Raw genomic sequence first — 17,124 nt, forward strand, 5'->3', positions numbered from 1 at the left:
TCTCTCTCTCGCTGTCTCTCTCGCTCGCTCCACTTCATCCTACTTCCTTCTTCACCACCCTTTCATTACTTTATCTTCCTTGAGTGCCTGCCCTCACACACACACACACACACACACACACACACACACACACACACACACCTCGTTCTGCTTTGTGTCATGGGGATTCAGTGAGTGACTAAGGGTGAAGTGGGGCAGGGGCTATTCTGTCTTCCCCGTCACTCTCCTCCAAGCCCTCCCCCCCCCTGCTGTGTCATCGTTGCTCGCAAGCAACAAATCAGCTCCCGTCTTCGGGGGGATGGGCGGGGTTACGCGGGGGTAGGGCAGGACACCAGAGAAAGGAATGTTTTCCAGCTCATGCTGCCCCCGGGGTGATTCGTTGGTACACCTTTCCCGACATGTCCTTATTTGTGTGTGTGTGTGTGTGTGTGTGTGTGTGTGTGTGTGTGTGTGTGTGTGTGTGTGTGTGTGTGTGTGTGTGTGTGTGTTATTCATATCGTTTCCATTGTATTGTTTTTGGGTAGTGAAGGTGTCTATCTGAATTAGCTTTAGTCTCTCCGCTTGTCTGATAAGATGATGTTCTGTCTGACTGCCTGTCATTAATGACACGCAGTTACCCGGCTTTGTGTGTGTGTGTGTGTGTGTGTGTACATACACAAACAGTTGTGAGTTACATGATTAATTGTGCGTGCGCGCATGCACAATTCATCATGTGCTATTCAGGTGACCAAGTTGAGACTCAACATCCTGCATGTCAACAGAAACCACCGACACGGAGAGACAACCAAAATTAAGAACACAAACTATAAATATCTCCCATGTCAACATCATCCTCGTTATGGCAGCTGGCCAGGTACCGTCCCCGCAACCGTGACAATGACGGAGTCTGAATCATCGACACACCTGGCGCACGTGTGTGTGTGTGTGTTTTGGTGAGTGTGTGTGAGGTTAAGGTGTGCGTACAAGGCAGTCTCGGCTTGTTAACGGAGGAGAGGCAGTGTGGTGGCCGCTGAGACGTGTCAGCTCTAAGACACAAGCCCCGTCACCCCATGTGTCACCACCACAACCACCACTGGCCTGCAGATCACTGCGTGTGTGTTTATTTTGTTTGTGTGTTAGTTTGTGTGTGCGACACGTCAGGGTGTCTGATCGTGTTTTTGTGTGTGTGTGTGTGTGTGGGAGTGTCCTGAGGATTTTATTGTGAGTTTGTTTAGGTGAGTTTTTGATTAGTGCAGTGTGTGTGTGTGTGTTGGTCTGTGTGTGTGTTTCTTGACCCCATGTGTCCCATATATGTCACCCAACATCACGTCTGTCTGTCTGTCTGTCTGTCTGTCTGTCTGTCTGTCTGTCTGTCTGTCTGTCTACCTTTTAGTGTACCCCTCTATCTTGGTCTCCTTTAGCCCAGATTTTTCTCACACACTCACACATCACTTGGTTTTTTGGAGAAAACTGCAAGAAATGCAAATTTTCAACCCAAGCGATGGCTGGAGTAAAAGGTCACGTCATCCATTTTGTTTAGTGCATTATCATAACATGCCACACACGTTTGCTTCCTCCTCAACGTTAAAGGGTTTGAATTATTCATCTTGTGCCACATTAAAAATGGTTTACAGATGGTTTTAAAGGTGAGAACAAGCACAAAAAACGGTCTTTAAATTTAGACCTCCAGAGGTTAGTTCTAAAGACCACAGTGGTCCAGGGAGAGGTCCACTTCCCTGTCCCCCTCATCCAGGAAGCCTCCCCACAAGGGAAGCGCTTCTCATGGAACATCCTGTGCAGGCAGGGCTGCCACCAGCCAATGGATGCATTGCATACATAGGAAGCCCGCAGCCAGCTATGAGGTCACCGAGAGCTAAAAATAAAATTGGACACAAAATAAAACTGTATAAAAAACATGAGGCTGGGAACCTCTCCGACATGAGTGCATGTTTAATTCAGTTTAGACCGAGCACCGTCCACAGGGGCTATGGCCCTGTTGGGGCCTGATGACGGGGAACTGGGAGGACCCCCCAGGAACCTATGGTCCTTGTCCTGGGGTCCTGGCCGAAGCCCCCCCCCCCCTGATCGGGAACAGAGGAGGCCACGGGCGTAGGGGTGCCAGCCGTGCTTCTCCAGGATGATGAGGGATGGGTCTTGCTGGTCAGGCTGGTGATCGCTCCGGCTTCCATGATGACGCTGTGGTCTCAGGGCGGTGATTACGTCGTGTCCCATCTCTCTGAGGACACGGTGACGAGGCGATGTGGGGCCTGGACTGGGGCTTATGGGCCTTCTGATGGGCTTCTTCCACTGTGGGGCTGTTGAGCTCACAGACATGTTTTTCAGGACTCCTTTTTGTGTATGTGTGGGGGGGATATTTGCATGTGTGTGCATATGCACTCGCAAACTTTGCCGTTTGTCACACAAATTTCTGCGCATTTGCATGAGTGATCAATTATGTGTGTAATTACCGGTTGTGTGCCGTATGAATGTGTGTCTGTCTGTCTCAGAGGAGGGCCTTTTTATATAAATAAATGTATGTCTTTTTTTTATAATTCTATACATAGTTTTACCATTAATGCTATTCCCATAAGTCTATTTAAATATTTTCATTGCTTCTCTCCCCTCAGTATCTTGTGAATCCCCTCGGCTTTTAGAAGCAAATGGAGACAATGTTGTTGATGGTGATATGTCATATATTCTTTAACCAATCAGATTTTGAGTTTGCCGGGTGTATCTCTATGAACGCTGGATCCTTCCAGCTTGCCTGGCTGCCTGTGTCAGCCGTTTCCGCGTGACGTCATCTGAGGCGAGGGCCAGTTAGCGAGGGCATTTCTGCTGGCTTGGCGGTCGTCTGAGTAAATGTGATTGCTGGTTGTTGTGAGTTTGACCTTGTTTCTGTGCAATGACATTGAGCTGGGCTGTGCGAGGGCTAATTGTGACGCAGCTTCGTGTCATACCGCACCATAGTGGTAAATCATTTATGGAGCTACCATGTATCCATGTCTCTGTCTTTAGAGGCTTGTGTCTCTCACAGGCGTTGAGCTTCGTGTTGTCGCCGTCATTGTGGGAAAATTGGTATTTGTTTGAAACAATACTATGACCTTCATGTAAGCACCCGTATTCATCTTGTCAGAGAATATAGCCTACAATAGCATAATTTACTATATTTATTTTGAATAATGGTAATAACTGTATAAGACTGTAATTAATATAATGCGTCCATGAAATCTGATTACACATGATATTCATGACAAATGACATAACCCGTCATCATTAAAAATCGCAGAAGGGTTTGAGAAAAGGGTAAAAAACACATGAGTGATGTACTCACTGAAATTCAGCATTCAGCAAAAATGCTTCAACATCAAATTCAGCAGAAAGTGAAAATGCCCCATAGAGTAGCCCACCGATCTCATTTGTTAGTAATGCTGTCTGACTCCGGAAGTTTTCCTTCCTGACGTTGTATTCTTTAAGAGATCGGTCTACTCTAGAAGATTGTATAGTGCCACTACCATTTCACAAAGGGCTTATCAATCAAACCGTAAGGACATTTATTCAAAGCAAAACATAATTTAATACACGGCCCACCACTGGCCTGTCCACATGCTTATGTAAAAAAACAGCGGGAACAGACGCTGCTGTTTGTCCCCCCCTGTGTGTGTGTTTGTGTGTGTGTGTGTGTGTGTGTGTGTGTGCTTGGGGGGGTTTCCATAGCTCTTTGTCGTTTTCCCACTTCATTATCATGTGACTTCCTGCGGCACGACTGCCCTCCAGACGACATGTCGGGGGGGGGGGGGGAACCGGTCCAGTTAGACGCGGGGAACATGAATAATGAAAAGCCCCTCTCTTCCATCCGCCTTGTGTCTCAGACCGGGACACTCTGGTCTGGACTCTCCTTATGGTTAACCGGCCAGCACCCCATCCTCGATTTAAAAAGTTTGGACTGTATGTTTGTGTGTGTGTGTGTGTGTATAACTATCCCAAACTCTGCGTTCCTTCTCAAGATTTCTTCCTTGCTAATTAAGGGAGTTTTCTCTTGCCCTCTGGGAGCTAGGGTCAGGGGGGTGTCATAAATATACGGCCTGTTAAGCCCTTTGAGACTGTACCTGTGATTAAGGACTTTAGAAATACAATTTAATTGAATTGAAAATCCTCTGACTGGTTGGGAGAAATACACCGGGCCAAGCAAGTGTCACAAGTTTAGGTTATTAATGAAGCAATTTATGTTTATTTATGATGCAATTCATGTTGATGTTTTTGGTAGGCACTAGTTCAAAAGTGTCAAAAGTGTACAGCCATTACTGGAGCAACTATGTGTCCAGACTGTGCAGAACAAGGCAAAGAACCCCAGTGTACAAGCGCACGAAGGAAGACTCATCGCAGGAATCGCAGACGGTCGTAGCGTCTGCAACCACACATCAGAATAACCAGTAAGCAAATGCCTTGCAAACGAGCACCGGGAGAATCACTGTCATCATCAACAAAACAAAAGGGCAACAACTGCAGCAGCAGCAGCAGCAGCAGCAGCAGAAAGTAAAGGGAGCTGCTATGGAACCCAGTCGTTATCTAACCATCAGGTATCAGTGAGGTGCTCTAGAAACAGCTGAGTGTTCCAGTCTACCTCAAAGAATGTGCATACTCAACGAACCAGCCGTGACCTGCCTGACTGGAGAAGACTGCTCCCTCGCACCTCTTCCCACAGGGATCCCACGAAACACGTCATTTGAAGATGGCTACGTAGAGAGAGAAAGAGGAAGCGATAACAGAGAGAGAGAGTAGGGGGGAGGGCAGGGAGTGCGGTTGGAACACCTGGTGGGAGGCGTGATGTGGATCGGTACGAGCCATGCAATGCGTCAAGCGTCTGTCTGAACCTGACGCAGGCTATCGCTGAGGGGGAGTGTAAGCGTGTGAGAAGCGCGTCGGTTGATTCAAGAGCAGACTCCCTCTGGCCTCTGCTCCACTTGCATGTGCTCAACAGGAAGTGAGGAGGAGGAGGAGGAGGGAGGAAGAGGGAGAGGAGAGCGGCGGAGTGATGCCCCTCCCCTCCCCAGAAGTCCCCCAGGGACTGCTTCGAACACATCAGCAGCACTAGTAGCTTGGAGTGCGCTGCGATGACATCATCCAAGACCCGCCGCCCCGTGTGTCTGACATTGTTCCCTGGTAATCGGCAGGAACATTTATGAACAATGAAGAGCCACACGGTATATGTAATGGTTTAATAATGTGGGAAAAAGTACCACGTTATCTAATCGAACCGTATCTATGCGGTATAGTATGGTATAGAATTGTTAGCGTATGTATTAGGACCTGACTAATACAGCAATCCATTCTCTGTGGTTTTCCAAATGAGTTGTTGCTCAATTTTCTGTCCTAAACAGTCCAAGGTGTTTATTGTATTTTTAAATTTATTGTTTCATTACGTTTTCCACGGTTTTCTTTTATTCCGTTAATGTCACTAGAGAGGAGTGGCGAGGGAAGGGGTCCACAGAGAGATGGACGGGAGGCCTCGTTAGGAGAGCAGGAACGCTGCCTTCCTCTTCAGGCTGTGGCCCTGGCTCTGTCCCCCAACGTGGAGGGGAGAGGCAACGCAGCCTCCCTCCCCATCTCTCTCCGCGTGGGCTCATTGTGTGTGTGTGTGTGTGTGTGTGTGTGTGTGTGTGTGTGTTAATGAGTGTGGGCGTAATCATGGGTGCACGAGTGTGTGTGTGTGTATGTGTGTGTGTGTGTATGTTAATGAGTGTGTGAGCGTAATCATGGGTTCACAAGTATGTGTGTAAATGAGTGTGTGAGCGTAGTCATGGGTGCACGAGTGTGTGTGGGTGTAAATGGGGGCATAAGTGTGCACTATTTTGCGTGTGTGCACGTGAGCACACTGTGCCTCGGAGCCGAAGCACAGAGCATGCCATCCCTCCCGAGGTGACTGGGGGGGGGCTGAGTCATTCAGCATGGGGTCTTCAGAGTGGGTCATGTGCTCTTACATTAGGCCCCGCCCTCCCCCCGACCTCCCTGTTACCTCATTGGCTGCCTGCAGACACCCTCCGGCAATGTCAAACATCCAGAGCTGTCATTTCTTGGGGCTCGTTCTTGGTGTGTGTTGGGTGGTGTGTATGTTTTGTGTGAGTGCATGTGGGGAAGGGGTGTGGGAAGTGTGTGTGTGTGTGTGTGTGTGTGTGTGTGTGTGTGTGTGTGTGTGCACGTTGAAGCAGTATGAGTCATAATTTGAGTATATTTTTAAGGTGCTTGTGTGGGCATCTCTCTCTCTCTCTCTCTCTTTCTCTCTCTCGCTCCGTTTTCTCTCTCTCTTTCTCCTCTCTCTCTCTGTTCTCTCTCTCTCTCCGTTCTCTCTCAGTTTTCGCTCTCTCTCCGTTTTCTCTCTCCGTTTTCTCTCTCTCTTTCATTCTCTCTATCCTCTCTGTCTTTCTCCCCTCTCTCTCTCTCTCTCTTTCATTCTCTATCCTCTCTCTCTTTCTCCTCTCTCTGTGTATTTCTGAATCTTTGCTCTTATGCCTCGGGGTTCTCTTTGCCTCTCTTCGCTCTCTCCTGCTTGCTTTTTACCACCTTTTTCCTTTGTTTTGTTGTGTGTGTATGTGTGTGTGTGTGTGTGTGTGTGTGTGTGTGTGTGTGTGTGTGTGTGTGTGTGTGTGCATGAAGGCTGGGTTTTGTGTCACTGGGTTGTCTAATCTAAAATGGAGCGCAATCATGTCATCAAATTATCTTAGTAAACAACAACATGACGATAGCTAGTGATTCAAATCAATGCAGGACAAAAGCTCCCTTGTTGATACCAACGTTACAGAGTGACTCCTAGTTGCCTGCAAAGTCTAATTCAAATTAGATGTAATTACATCTCCTGAAATATAGCTATTTTCCTTCCCCAAGTTGCCAATGTAAGTGAATATTACCATAGCTCTTTTTTAATATGAAAGTCCCAATGGCCAAATTCAGTTATGCACTCAATTACGAGGATCACTTACCCTCACATAACCCACCAAACCCTATAGGAACCAGCAAAGGGAAAACATTGAGAATGACGTTGGAGACCGATGCCCAATATAAATATAAAGCACAAGGGGAGGTCTAGAGGAAGCTAGGAGACAAACGCAGTGAGAGCAGCAGCCTAGGTACCTGAGCCGGGGGACAGCCTGCATTTCGGGCTAGGCTCGTAACCCTGGTGATCATGTAGCAGCTGAGCTAGCCTGGAGCTAGCTTATTTGGAGGCATGCAAATGTGATAAAAGGGTGGGATACTGGTATTGCATTCATTCATTTGCATTTGATTATTTTGTTGTAGAATTTTGTTGTTTTTACACCAACGTAATACTCCTCACTAAGGTGGTGCTGTTGTGAACATATTGTTTAACTGTCTCACTAATATTGATTTACTGTCTTGTACTACTTAATATTGTATAATTATTTGAGCAGTCGCCACTGGAATATTAATTGGAAAAGGGGAAAATAAAAATTGGAATGGATTTGATTCCAAGGAAGGTGTAAAGTAGGAATGCCTTCTAAATCTTGCATCTTGCCATGTTTTTAAAGGCCAAAAAAGTCCACTTGATGACCCATCACTCTTTGTGTAATTTTGTTTGCTTGTTTGTTTGTTTGTTTGTTTGTTTGTTTCTTTCTGTCTGTCTGTCTTTCTCTATTCTTTATTTTCAATAAGCCATAGATTAATTTACTGTCTGAGAAAAACTGCTGTCAGCATCAATTCTCTGATGACCCTGTCCACATCCAGTAAAGCAGTCTTGACATACGCACACTCACTCACTCACTCAATCAATCACTCACTCACTCACTCACTCACTCACTCACTCACTCACATACACACCCACTCAGTCACTCAGACACTCACTCACATAAACACACACTCCCACACTCACACCCTCCGACACACAGTCTTCCTCAGCTCGACAAGGCCTGGTGGGATGTGATTGTGCGTCACCAGGAAGGATTACAGTCATGCACTTCATGTATTGACAGCAAGACTCACACCCACACGCGCACAAGCACTGATCACACACTCACACACCCTCCCTTTCCCTCCCTCCTTCTCTCTCCCCCTTTCCTTCTCACACTCTCTCCCCCTCCTCCCATTCTCATCCTCTCCCTCCCTCTCATCCGCTGTTATCTCCCTCAGACACGTTTTGGAATACTTTATGCAGATCCACGCGTGCAAGCGATGCCCCTATCATCTTCCCCCCGCCTCTCCCTTTTTGAGGCTCTTCAGTGGGGGAAACATGAAGTAATATGGGGTATGAATCAGCTTCAATGTTAGCCAGCTTTTCATGTGCAGGCCGTACACCTTTTTCTCCTCCTCGACACTCATAAATTCTCAGCAAATTAATCACAACGCCACAGCATGTGTGTTCTGGTTGGGCCTAGAACCCATGCCCAGCATCAGTGTCAGCCCCGGTCATCTCCCTACCGTGGGCGTAGAACCCATGAGGCATCAGCATCAGCACCAGCCCTGGTCACCTCCCTACCGTCGGCGTAGAACCCACAATAATAATAACAACACATCGGATGTTTAGAGCGCTTTTCTCGGTACTCAAAGACACTCTACAAAAAGCAATACATACAGACAGTGCAGACACTCAAACAAAAGGCAAATAAACAACACTACAACAATAGACAACGCATTAAGAGAGAGAGAGAGAGAGAGGGTGGAAGATGGTGCAGGATGATTTGTCAGATGTTGTAGGTGTTCCCGAAGAGACTGGATTCAGGCTGACTTTTGAACGAAAGGGAGGGTATTAGAGTTTGGGATGGCCAGAGGGAGGGAGTTCCAGAAGGCAGCATCAGCACCAGTCACCTCCCTACCGTGGACCCCCAGGGTCTCGCATAGGAGGGCGGTTCTGAAGGGGTCAGCAGCATGGCTCGGAGCTCTCTCGGTGGAGGCTGGCTGACGGCAGCCCTGCCCCGGGGGTGAGTCACCCCCACTGAGAGCCTGGGCATGATGGTCCTAGGAATGTCAAGGGAGGTCGGCCCTTCAGCAGCCTGTATCTGCATGCAACGGGACGTGTGTGTGTGTGTGTGTGTGTGTGTGTGTGTGTGTGTGTGTGTGTGTGTGTGTGTGTGTGTGTGTGTGTGTGTGTGTGTGTGTGTGTGTGTGTGTGTGTGTGTGTGTGTGTGTGTTCACCGGTGGTGATCTTAACAGCAGTGGGCAGGATGCGTCATATTAAATAGCTGGAAACAATTTAGAATAAACGACCCTTTGTAAATGTTGTTTAATGGGACCTAAATGCTAAATGCAATTACTTTGAAAAGTCACTCAAAGGCATTTTACTACATTGTTTTCATTCTGCTATTTGTGAGTATTGACACAACGGCAGTCGAAACTTGTGACTTCAAGCGATTTGATTCATCAGGTATTGGTAATCGCGGTGTATTAGTCAGAATTAGAATTGAGAAACACCCATCATCAGCCACCACAACTTTTTTTTTATTAAGCCGCCTACCCCGCAGGCTGCTCACGCCCCTAAGCGAACGTCGTTTAAGAAAGAACACGCCAAACAGGAACACACATGTGATGCGTCATTTCTAGTTTGAATTATTAGAGTGAGATAAAAAAAAAAAAATGCTGAGTGGGCTGTTGTCTACTCTCAAACACAGACGCTCTATTTTGAATTCATCGGCACACATCCGCACCTGCGATGCGCCCAGGGCAGCAATACGCGCTGTCCTTTACGCTGCCTTAACCCAGCAGCTGCTCCGGAGATCAGACAGCTGAGTCAAAGCAGAGAAAAACACGTATAGTTCAACTATAACTACAGTACACCTAACGTTCACAAACTAGTTTTACAAAAAAAAAATCTGTTTTCAATAATTGCATTTATATTTTGCGGCATTTAGCCAACGCTTTTATCCAAAGCGACTTACAATAAGTACATTTGTCAGAAGAAGGTGCTGTCGGTACAGTTAGGAAGGTCATAGAACCAAGTACCAAGCACTAACAATAGCTGGGTTAGTTTATACAAATTTTAATAATAAAAATAACATTTAGATCATTGCTTACATTGGTAAACAGGTTAGGGTTGGATACAGATTTGCTGAGGAAACCCCGCCTCTTCTTCCTAGCCTTCAGACACTAATGATGGTCTCAGGCAGGCCCTAACGCTCATCAGCAGTCAAGTGGAATACCATTGGTCACAGCGGCACTCGTCATCAGTCATGACGTCACCATCATCGTCATCCTCGCCCTTTTTTCCACACTAGTTGGGGGAAGTCATTACCTCCTCGCTACTCAATTAGCTTCAGAGCCAACAACGTGTGCGTGTGTGTGTGTGTGTGTGTGTGTGGGTGTGTGTGTGTGTGTGTGCGTGTGTGATGGTGTGTGTGTGTGTGTGTGTGTGTGTGTATGCAAGAATGTGTGGGTGGATGGCTATTCGTGTGGTTAGTGTGTGTGTGTGTGTGTGTGTGTGTGTGTGTGTGTGTGTGTGTGTGTGTGTGTGTGTATGTCAAATCCCTGCCACCTGATCTGTCCAAGCCTGGGTTAGCCTGGGTGTGGCCAAGCTACCTCAGGCTTGGCTACACCGGGCCCTGCTAACCCAGGGCCTAGCAACTCCAGGTCTTAGCTAACCCAAGGCCTAGCAACCCCAGGCCCTAGCTAACCCTTGGCCCTAGCTACCCTCGGCCCTAGCTAACACTAGGCCTTAGCTACCCTAGGTCAGCTACCCCAGGCCCTAGCTACCCTAACCCTAGAACCTAGCTACCCAAGGCCTTACTTCCCCAAGCCTTAACTCTAGGCCCATCGTAGCTCGGCCTAGCCCCTCGGTGTGTTCAGTACAGGTTCAGTTCTTGGCTCCCAGGGCCTGACAGAGTAGGCAGATGCCAGAGAGGTCAGATTGGGGTGGGGGGGGGGGGGGGGGGGGGAGAGCAGATTGGGTGGGATTACTCACCCTCGCGTTGGGCTGGGGCGGTTTAGGCAGGATGTTGGTGAGTAAACACGGCGCCCATGCCGGCTCCCTGGCGGGATCTGAGCCAACTCAGTTTCCTGTGTCCCCTGAGGATGCAGATGCTAGTGAGTTGGGGATAGAGTGATGACACATACATGGCAGCGACATTATCCTTAGGATCATCGCGTGATTACGTGTCAGAATCAACTGTCAAGTTGGAAGGAGTTTAATTAACAAATGTGTGTAGAAGTTAGTTACTTATTAAATTCCTGTTGTATTTATTCAAGCCAACACAGGAACTGAAAATTCCTCAGATAAAACACGTTTAGTGCTGACACAAGTGTGTCAGCAGCTTGCTTTGTTTGATCATGTTTACGTCAATATCTCTAGTGGCCTATCCTAGGAATGCAAAATAAAGAAACAGACACAGACACACGCACTGCACACACACAAAAAATGCATGTTCAAAGTTGCTCATGCTAAATTACCTAGCCTAATGACATACGGCCCACATTATGTGCGCAAGCCTGAAAACCGAATATGCGCAACACACAGTGCCCCCGTGTTCACAGGAGTGGGTCGGGCTGCTTCCACACTATGGTGGGCTTGGCTGTGTGACCCCAGCAGTCATCTCCTGTCACACGCCGGTGGTGGCGGGCGATGACGAGCTCCGGGGAAGGGGGAGGGGGTGTGACTCAGGGCCAGCCTGAAGTAGCGCAATCAAAGCCACTTCCTGTAAATGCTCTTCTATAATCTGAGGTCACACAGTGCATGCGAACAAACATGCATACATACAACTCAGCATACAGGGTTATGCACACAGTTTTACCCGCGCACACACTTGCAGGTAGACACACAAAATCGCATGCACACATGCACGCACACACACACACACACACACACACACACACACACACTTTGCATTGTTAATTCACATGTTACTATGTTATACTTTCAGTACTTTGCTTTGTCCTCTGAAAATAAACTTGGTATGAGCTGCATTCAAGTCAAGATTTACTCCTACCCTAAATGCTATTTTCAATCTTTTATGTTAGTTATAAAGATGCAATGGTAACACAATATGGGGACATTATCTACCAATTAACCGTCACTTAACAGTTAACTTATGGTCTTGTAATCATTTACTCTTGTTGTTCATGTTTGCTAATTATTTTCAGGTTAACTAAGGTATTAATTAATATATTAAGCAATTGATTATTAATAGGGTTAGGGTTAACCCTTACTCAGTAACCCTAGCCTTTAACATAACCTTAACCCTAACCCCTATGATAATGCTATAATAATGTTTATTATTGCATTAACTACTGATGATTAATGGTTATTGAATGAACCCTCATTGTATCATATGTATGCACCATGAATCATATCCTAACTATATTGGATCAGCAAAAATAGCAGCCAAATTTGACACTTACAATTGTGCACAGTTTTAATGATCACCTTTAGGAAATACCCCTGCTCAGTGACATTATCTGTGGCTTGTGGATTTCCCAGAGGCATTAAAAGGGTTAAACAAGGGGCTACACATGACAAACGTTTGACCTACACACTAACATACAATAGATAGGTTTGTGTTGAATGGTGTGAAACTCATTTTCAAGTATGAACTGTTTATATTTAGAACAAGAGAGATGGAAACCCCCTTTTCTATCTTGAACCCTCAAAACTGTCAGATTTCCCCCGAAAGATACTGGGTACGCCACAAGTACATGAATGAAAAGGATGCGATATACACATGAAGGCCGTTCCTCTTAGAGTAGCACGCCTACCAAGAATGCGACGCGTTTCACCGCATGTCGAGAGGTTGAGGCTTCGGTTAGTCTCCACGAGGTTCAAGGCCTCTGACTGGGACCTTGTGACAAAAGAAGCTACAAGAACGTTCCTTTCAGTACAGGAAATGCATGACTAGCTGTGTGACACTCTGGTCTCTTCCTGCTGTCTACAAACGCCGCGGCAGGAAGCGCGCTGTGGTCAACAGGAATCACGCCCCCGTGGATGCAGTTTCACCACACTGTTAAACCATGGGACTTTATAGTGCTGAATCCACAAAGCGTGCCGACGCATTAGGGGAGATTTTATTAATTCATTTATTAATGCAAATATCGGATTATCATGTTTACAAATTATTGTTATTATTATTTGGTGGGAAGGAAGGGAAGACATTATTCTGGTTAGAGAGAGAAGCACTCCTCCATTACCTGCTCCTCTCTCCCTCCCCACACCTCTCCTCAACCTCTTCGTCTCTGCGTGCCAACAGCCCTCGTTAGTGTAAGGTGAACTAAAAGAACCCCCCCCCCCCCCCCACAACACCACCACCACCAGCCCCAGCAATCAGACCAATGAAAGGTACAGAGTACGGGACCACCTCCTCCTCCTCCTCCTCCTCCTCCTCTTCCTCCTCCTCCTCCTCCTCCTCCTCCTCCTCCTCCTCAGACGCATCACCAGCGAGGTGTCATCAGCGTGCTGAAGATGGCGGCTGCTAATGAGCGGGTGATTGGCAGGAGAGGGTGGTGGTGCGGTGAGTCATCGGCCCCCCACGGCCCCCCAAGGTCTGCCACAAAAGAGTGATGCTGGTGTAAGAAGAACGAATCGAAACATGGAAGTGGTGGAGGGGGTTTAGTGAGAACTGGTTGGAAGGGGGTTTATGTGTGTGTGTGTGTGGGGGGGCTATCACAGAGAGAGACCGACACAGAAGGATGTAGACTGCCAGGCCGGTGATGTTTTGGAGATACACGGGAATTTGAGTGAGAGGAGAGCGGTCGAATGGGGTTTGACTTGAACGGATGATTTGTTATTTGAACGTCTGTGTCAGGTTATGAAGCCTACGATGGGGGAGGGGTGGTGATGATGGCTGGCAAGAGATTAGATAAAAAATGGAAAAATCAAGATGAATAATTTTCATTCCTTGATTTTCAAAAGCTACACTGCCCACAGGTTTTTCCCCTCAGCGATCCGTTTGATAGAGAAACTAGTTTTCCGTCGTGACCTTGCTTAGCACTGTGCATTTGCATATTTGCTCAGCATGGTGCTAGAATTTCTAGGCTTGCTGTCTTGCTGATGCGCACGTGATCAGCGCACAAACACGCGCACATTAACTCTTCCCCCGTTAGCATAATCGCGCACTTATCTGCACCAGCTCAAGAGCCGTAGTCGGGATGCCTGTTCTTTTCTTCTATTCTTTTGAGTGTAAATAAATTGAGGGATACAATCAAGCCCTCTCCCTCGGGTGAGTGAGCTGGCTCACCTGGCTTCTCGCTCCTTTGAAAAGCATTACGTGCAGAGAGAGAAAAGGGAGCTATCAGGAGGGCCATTTGCACAAGCAGCGTGTGTCAAGAAGCGGCAGGCGATACGTGTGTGAGTGTGTTTACCGTGTTTGATGTTGGCTGGTGAATTACAGTGTTCATTCACATCGCCGGCCAGTCATGCAGCGTTCATTCATGGCACGAATATATGAATGAATGGAGTGGACGTACAAAGAGAGAGGGTCCACGCCGTGATGCGTCACGTCACGCCGCTTCACGGTGCGTTAGGTCTGATGCTGCGGACACTCCATGACCAAGGCTGGCTCCACACGTTTTCACAAAAACATAAAAATCTGCCTTTTGGTTCTTCGAATAATTCAAATTAAACAAAAAAGGTTGTGTCTATAGCATGGAGCAGTGGAGCACAGCGATGTGAGCTCAATCACATCATGATTACTAAGCGTGATGCCTGTGAGCTCGCTTTCATTGCATGCTGTCTCCTCAAACACTTTAGATAACCAATGCAAACAGAGCTAAGTAACCACAATAAAACTCCACCTCCCCATACCGAGTGTCTAACAACCGTCCTCTCCTCTTCCTTCCTCTGCCTACCTAACTGTTCCTTGATGCTATCTGGGGGACGGAGATTGTGACTGCATTGCACCCACATATAACCCCACCCGTCTCCCCCCCCCCTCCTCTCCGCCATGGAGACGTCTGCCTCCTGTTTGCCTCCCCCACCCCTCCCCTCACATCCGCCCTCTCCCCCATTAGGGCTTCCTGATCACAGGGACCCACCGGCCTGATTGGATTCAGGTAGGGCAGGCTCATTTCCACTGCATTGATCTCTCTTCCTAAACCAACAGACTCTCTGGTGCCACTACCACCACCCCCACCACCACCAGCCATCCCCACCCAGTATCAAGGTGCTTAGGGTTTTACCAACCTGCTGGTAGTGGTATGCAAAGGAAGAGCGTGAAGACGCCAGATAACCAAACCCCTCCCTCCTACATTGGGCTGCTGGATCAACAGATGCAGAGAGGATCGGTGGAGATTGAATCACTGTTGGGACAATTTGAGGAGGCTTAAAGGAACGCAGGCAGGGAGTGTGATCCGAACGAGCCTGGGTTCATTTGGAGCATTTCTTAAACATACTGAGAGGAACTACGAGCCTTCCTAATGAAGTGGGGAAAATGAAATGATCATTTTAATGAAATACTTGTTTAATTGATATATCAAGTGGTGTGTGTGTGTTTTTGTGTGTGTGTGTGTGTGTGTGTGTGTGTGTGTGTGTGTGTGTGTGTGTGTGTGTGTGTGTGTGTGTGTGTGACGCTCCCTGATGAGCCAGTGATCCTCATCATATCACTCTCTGAGCGACTCGGGAATGAATCGTATTTTCCTCTGGAGCGAGTGAGTGAGTCATCTCGATCTTTGATCACCATCTCTCCCCATCTCTCTCTGGCTGCTGTAAGTTCTGCCTGGCGTAGAGAAGAGATGCCCTTTGCACGGTGCTCCAAATCCATAATGCCATCAAATCTCCTTTTTCGTTATTCTGCTCTCTGGTTTTGTGTTTTCCTCTGGTTTTCGGTCTTGCTCTCCATCTCTCACTAGAATAAACCCTTTTTTTGAACGCCATCTCTCGGCCCCATATTCAAATGGATCCCATTGTTTTACCGGATTATGGATGTTATGATGTGAAGTTGATTTGATGTTATTGCCTTTTCGTACATTTGCCTAAATCATGTCATTGGCTTTATAAAAAAAAACAGATGGTGCTTGTTAAGCCCTATTTATACCTCCAGCATAACCTAATGTGAGAGAGTTGTTATATCATCCATTCTGTTAGTTGTTCCTGTGTGGTAACACTATTTTGACACCCACACCTACACACACAAACACGCACACGCACACCCACACACTTAAGCACACACATTCCACAGAGAGCTAGAAAAACTGCCCATCAAGCTCAAGTTAGCATAGCTCTTTGCGCTCGGAGGAAGGGGTGAGGAAGCGTATTTGTTTTTTCACACTTCTTCTGCGTCTTCTGTGCATTTTTACAGGTGTGTGTGTGTGTGTATGTGTGTGTGTATGTGTGTGGGTGTAGGTGGTGAGTATGAGGTGCATGCCTGGAAAGTGATATCTTTGCCAATATGGCAGAAATCACACCCTGTCCCCTCCCCGCTGTTATGGAGCCATTCGGCCGTGATAGGCTGCCGCTTTGGTGACTCATCCCGCAGACTCTTGCTTCTTTTTTTTCCCTCTTGCCCCTGCGAGAGATCATTTAAGCACGGCAGAGAAAATAGGAAATGTCAGCTAGCAGCTGACCCCCCGATGGCCTGCCGGCAGGGAGTCCCAACATCCACCACCTCCCTTCCATCACCTTGTGCATCTCCACCCTACTTAAACACATAGCTGCCGCCGCCGCCACGGCAGACGCAAACACACACACAAAGACTCAAACACACAAACACAACACAAACACAACTCTGCGCTGCTCCCCAGCAGCGCAGAGTTGTGTTTGTGTTGTGTTTGTGTGTCTGTGTGTGTGTGTGTGTGTGTGTGTGTGTGTGTGCGGCCTCATCGCATGTGCACGCGGCGTGCGTCGTTGTGCAGAAAGAGTTGGCGGTCTTGATCGTCTTGCCATTCTAGCTCTGGATTCCATCTCGTGGGGGCAACCTCATCGCTGATGGTGTTGTAGGGGGTGTGAGCCCGAGATCCATCATGCCTTCCCCGGTCACACCTCCGTCACTATGGCAAACCCTCCACTCCACAGTACTCTCAAACACACATTCACATTCCCTCCACCACAACGTGTGTGTGTGTGTGTGTGTGTGTGTGTGTCGCATGACGTCAACAGTCAACAGCCCTCCGCCCCCGCGCATGTGTGTGCATGTGTGCGTGTGTGCGTGTGTGTGTGTGTGTGTATGTATGATAATGTGTGTGTGTGTGTGTGTTTGTGTGTGTGTGTGTGTGTATGTATGTGTGTGT

This window comes from Pollachius pollachius, assembly GCF_949987615.1.
Source record: "Pollachius pollachius genome assembly, chromosome: 2".
Lineage (NCBI taxonomy): Eukaryota > Metazoa > Chordata > Actinopteri > Gadiformes > Gadidae > Pollachius > Pollachius pollachius.